The 5,849-nt window shown below is 45.9% G+C and overlaps 1 pseudogene; it reads left to right on the top strand.

The window, feature by feature from the left end:
* The first annotated feature begins 4,042 nt into the window (after positions 1-4,042).
* Positions 4,043-5,617, top strand: LOC109560014 (endogenous retrovirus group PABLB member 1 Env polyprotein-like; annotated as a pseudogene).
* The last annotated feature ends 232 nt before the right edge of the window (positions 5,618-5,849 follow it).

The following is a 5,849-nucleotide window of genomic DNA, read 5'->3' as shown; positions in this document are numbered from 1 at the left end:
GCAGGTAAGGTCTTCTCACCCCAATTAGGAAGGAGGCAGAATGGCAATTTAAGTGTTTCATTGAGTGTAAATATAAAAAGTACATAGGGTACCAAGAACTTTGTAGACAGAAAAAAAAGTAAAAGTAGAGGAAGGTGAGAAGGTAAGCAAGATGGGGGGAAGTGAATCTAAGGCAACTGTATTGGAGTGCATGATTAAAAATTTAAAGGAGGGATTTGGAGGAGACTATGGGGTGAAGATGAGGCCTAACCACCCCCATATACTCTGTGAGGTCGAATGGCCCCCTGTGGCAGTAGGATGGCCACCAGAGGACACCATGAACTTAAAAATAGTGGAAGCAGTCTATACAGTAGTCACAGGAGAGCCAGGACACCCAGATCAATATCCATATATTGATTCATGGCTAAGGTTAACTCAAGACCCTCCTAGTTGGACAAAGTTCTGTATCCAGAAAGGGAAAAATATTAATGGCACAAAAATTGACTGATGATGAAAAAGGAAATTCTACAGGATTTGGATGGGGATGACCTGACCCCTCCCCCATACTGGATAATCACGCACCTGCCTCTCGGTGCACCAGGACCAGAGGCTGCCTTAATGCCCCATCCAGGGCCAGATGAAGTTCCTGAAGCAGTCGCTGCTCCTCCGCCGGCTCTCCCATTGAGCTGCCGTTTCAGCAGCCTCTGATCCCAGCAATGGAGACCTCTGGTCAACGCCCCCAGGATTCCACCTCAGCTGGATCTCCTAGATTGTATCCATTTCTCCTGGTGAATATTGACGGGAAGCGGGAAGAAAACACAGGACTTATTCAGAGGCTGTGCTCTGCCAAGGAACAGTGGGAAAGAACCCCACTACAGATGCCCATCAGAGAGCTACAAGAGCCTCTGGTTCAGAAAGCCTGTGGGCACTACCATCTGCCCCCTGTAGCCTATTATTACCAGCCATTTTCCTCTATGGATATATTAAACTGGCAGAGACATGCTCCACCATACTCAGGGGAGCCACAAGCCATGATTAGGCTAACGGAGACTATTTTTTGAACCCATCGCCCTACATGGGATGACATAATCCAACTACTAGTCTCACTCTTCAGCACTGAGGAAAGACACAGGATCCTAACTGAGGCCAGAAAATGGTTAAGAGAAATGGCACGTGAGGGTACTGCAAACCCACAGCGGTGGGCAGAACTAGCCACCCCCAGTGAGAGGCCCAATTGGGACTGTAACACAGAGGAAGGGATGGGCCACCTGGAGAGATATCAGGCAGCTATTTTACAAAGTGTCAAAAGGGGGGCCCAAAAACCTATGAGTATGGCAAAACCCTCCGAAGTGATTCAAAGGGAAAGTGAATCACCCTCTGAGTTCTACGAAAGACTGTGTGAGGCCTATAGACTTCATATGCCAATAGATCCAGAGGTTGCTGGGTCTCAGATGGTGATAAATGAAGCCTTTGTGTCTCAAGCCTACCCCAAAAACATCAGATGGGGGGACACCAAGGGATTCATGAATTTTTATACATCCTTGAATGCCCAGTACCTTTGTTGGGAAGAGACTTGCTATCTAAATTGGGGACACAAGTGACCTTTCCCCCCATGAAAGACCCACTCTTCGACTGGGCTCAACCACCCATTTACTCTTCCTCTCGATAATCCCTCAAGATGAATGGAGTTTGCACGATCTCCCGGAAGGAAAACCAGATGGGCCAAACAGTCGAGAGAGACAGAGAGAGAGATAGAGAGAGAGAGAAAGAGAGAGAGTTAACTTAACAATTCCCTGAGGTCTAGGCTGAAGACAACCCCCCGCCCCCTGACCCAGGTTTGCAAAACAAGCCCCACTGGTAATAGAACTCAAACCCAGTACAATTATGTCAGCACCCACCTTGGGCCTGCCAGAACTTGCTAAGCCATTTACTTTTTATGTGACTTAAAAGGACAAGGTGGCTATGGGAGTGTTGTGCCAGACTATGGGGACATGGGACAAACCCATGACTTATCTCCTGAAATGGCTGGACAGTGTTGCCACTGGGTGGCCGAGATGCTTATGGGCAGTTGCTGCAGTTGCCTTACTGGTCCGGGAGGCAACCAAGCTGACTTTGGGTCAAGATTTGATCATAAAAGTACTGCATACATCAACACTCTCCCACAAGGGGACCCCCATAAATGGTTGTTGACATCCCACATTGCTCAATATCAGGGATTGTTATGTGAGAACCCCCATGTTAATACTGAGCTTTATCAGGCCCTGAATCTGGCCACTTTCCTTCCTATGGGAGAAGGTGGGACCTCACATGATTGCAAGAAAATATGCCAGCAGACCTGACTTGAGAGACGAGCCAATCCTGGACCCAGATTTGGTCCTGTATACCAATGGCACCAGCCTGGTGAAACAAGGACAACTGTCGGGATATGCAGTAGTCATGGAAGAAACCATCACTGAGACTAGCTCTCTGCCATCACACTGGTCTGCTCAACGGGCCAAACTATATGCTCTTATCTGGGCCCTCCAGCTGTCAAAAGGTAAGAAGGCAAACATTTACACAGATTCCAGGTATGCTTTTGCCACACTACATGTACACAGGACTCTGTATAAGGAGAGAGGCCTTTTGACAGCTAGTGAAAAAGACATTAAAAATAAGGAGGAAATTAAGACCCTATTAGATGCTGCCTGGAAACCAGAAAGGTTTGCAGTCATACACTGATGAAGAGATCAAAAAGAGGATACCCCCTGGGCTCAGGGAAACAGACTGGCAGATAAGACCACTAAACAAGCAGCCGAGGGCTTGGGGGTGACAAGTGAAGTCCCTATTAAAGCTATCGTATTGGTGGAGCTGCCTGAACCAATGCCGGACTCTCCAGAATAACTGAAGCCCAAAACCAACTAGCCAAAGTAGAAGGGGCCAACAAGACTGAAAAGGGATGGTGGGAATTGCCAAGTGGCAAATTATTGGTACTGGAGGAGCTGACACTCACTCTGGTAAGACAAACACACCAAGCGACCCACCTAGGCCATGATAAACTGGAAAAGCTAATTCAAAAATATTTCTTGGTTCCTCACCTCTCTTCCCTATGCAGGACAGAATCTCAGAACTGCACTGCCTGCTCATAGGTCAAAGCTGCCTCTCAGCACAGACAGAAACTTCCAGGGATTCAGCTAAAAAGCATGCTGCCATTTGAACACCTGGAAGTGGACTTCACTGAAATGAAACCTCACTGACAATACTGTTACCTGCTGATCATGGTATGTATGTTCTTAGGATGGATAGAAACTTTTCCTACCCGGACTGAAAGCATCAGAAGTAGACCGGTGCCTGCTTAGGGAGATAGTTCCCAGATTTGGATTTTCTGCCAGCATTGGATCAATGGCCCAGCTTTCATAGCTGATTTAGTACAACAAGTAAGCAAAACTTTAAACATCAAGTAGAAATCACATACAGCATATAGGCCCCAGAGTTCTGGGATGGTGGGAGGAACCAAGAAGACACTTAGAGAGACACTCTCCAAGTGGATCATAGGGACTGACTGATCCTGGGTGGACTTGTTTCCAATGGCTCTGCTCAGACTCAGGATGATCCCACAGTGCCATGGCTATTCTCCATATGAAATTATGTATGGGAGGCCCCCTCCCATAATAAAACAGGTGTCAACAAATTTGCCTCAGGTAAGGGGAGATTTGATTTCACAGCAGATGGAACAACTAGGTAAGGTAATAAATCAGTAACGAAGTTTGTACAAGAAAGAGTGTCGTTCCCCCTTGGGGAACAGATTCACAAATTTGTGACAATAGATCAGGTGTGGGTCAAGGACTGGAAACACGATTCCTTGGCCCCACATTGGAAGGGTCCATATCCTGTTTTTCTAACCACCCCTACTGCAGTTAAAGTAACAGCTGTCACTCCCTGGATCCACCACATGAGGATGAAGAGAACATATTATGCAGACCCAGAAAATGCCAAGTGGACTGCATAGGTGGACCCCCTGACCCTCGAGAGACTAAGACCATCCATAAGAAGAAGGAAAAGAAGATCCCGGACAAGCCCCTTCAGGATGAAGCTGCATAATCAACTCCTGCTGCTTGGCCTCATCAATGTGATTTTGAATTTAACTTCTGTTTCAACTCAGGACAATGTTTTCATCTCATGGGTGCATTCCTATGTGGACTTCCACAACACCTCCAGCTGCTGGGTATGTGGGGCTATGCCTCTGTCTGTGATGGAGGGATTTCCTTGGTGGGTGTCACCACTCTGCCAAGGAGTTTTTAAACCACTCTGGTCTTTTCTGGGATGACAAAAAGAGACTTTCCTTTCTCTTGTCAATCTTAATCTCTCCCTGCTCTCTTGGTGTAAGCCAGACCTACAGTCAATAGTCTCTGGTCATGGGGTTACATTTGATATAAGCATCAGTTTCATAGGAATATCAAAGCCTATACCTCATATTTAAAGAACAAAGAGGAAAAAAGCTTCCTGACTGGCAAGGGAGGCCAGGCCTCTACGTATGTTGAACAATTCTACCAAGTCTGGGATGAATATTTCCAGATGAACCCAGAAAAGGGTCAATTAATTACTCCCACTGCTATATGCTGGGAACAAAAAGAATGAAGGGTAGGGTTTGGTGACCATCCATTAGACCCAAAAGAACTAAAATATATTGGGTACCTATTCCCCAAACAATGTAAACAAACATTCGAGGTCACATAACACCCCAACCAGTTCATTCATTGGCCAGGCTCTGATTGGAAATATAACCCTGGAATCTGCTGGGTGGCCCCCAACGGAACCCAGTGGCTTTGTGGGCCTAACCTTTGGCCTTGGTTACCAATCAGCTGGGTAGGCCGCTGCACACTGGGATTTGCTTTTGCCCATGGCAGCATTGGAGAAGGAAATGGCAACCCACTACAGTGTTCTTGCCTGGAGAATCCCAGGGACGAGGGAGCCTGGTGGGCTGCCGTCTATGGGGTTGCACAGAGTCAGACATGACTGAAGTGACTTAGCAGCATGGAAGCATAAAGCCTAACCTATAATAAGCCCTAGTAAATCTACCTTATTTACATACTAGGTGGACAAGGTCTGTGTTTCAATGGTATGAGTATATTGCGTCCTTATTCGCACCTCCTATAGGGACAACAAATATTATGATTAAAGTAGAAGCCTTGACTAACTTCACAAAACAGGCCTTCCTAGATAGTGATAAAGCCATCCAAGCCTTAAATGAACAACAAATTCAAATAAGAAAAGCAGTAATTCAAAATAGAATGGCTTTGGCCATGCTCAAAGCTGCTCAAGGAGGGACTTGTGGTATAATTAAGGTTGAACATTGTGTATATATTCCTGATTTATCTGGCAAAGTATCAGCTGCTTTAGATGACATGAAAAACCAGGAAAAAGCAATGTCAAATGAAAACATTCCTTTTTGGACTTTGGTCCTGTCTTGGGGGAAGGGCGATTGGTAGAAAACTATATTTACCATTGTTACAGTTGCCTTGATAGTTCTGCTTTGTGGACCCTGCATTTTACAATGTATTATGAACTTTGTACCCAAAGTATTGTGTCATTCTTCCAAATAGGCAGTCGGAGAGGCAGAGTGCAATATATCCCTATGAGTGATGCTCATATTATGAGTTAAGAGCATCAAGAGGGGGTAGTGAACGAGGAAACAGACAGAACAGGCTCCATCTTGAAAGCAGGACTCCATTCTGGGCTGGACTGTGGACTTTGAGCTATATGCTCAGTATCTATGGAAACAACATACCAACTGAAAAACTAGACCCCCCAGGTGGAAGAGCCCCAGGGCTCATACCTAGACTCTCTGGCCCCTAAAAAAAAAAATACTCTAATTATCTGTATAACCAAGTAGA

Source organism: Bos indicus, chromosome 6 (genome assembly GCF_029378745.1).
Source record: "Bos indicus isolate NIAB-ARS_2022 breed Sahiwal x Tharparkar chromosome 6, NIAB-ARS_B.indTharparkar_mat_pri_1.0, whole genome shotgun sequence".
NCBI classification, from domain to species: Eukaryota; Metazoa; Chordata; class Mammalia; order Artiodactyla; family Bovidae; genus Bos; species Bos indicus.
Note: the sequence above shows the minus strand (reverse complement) of the source record. Positions and strands in the feature narration are given on the sequence as shown.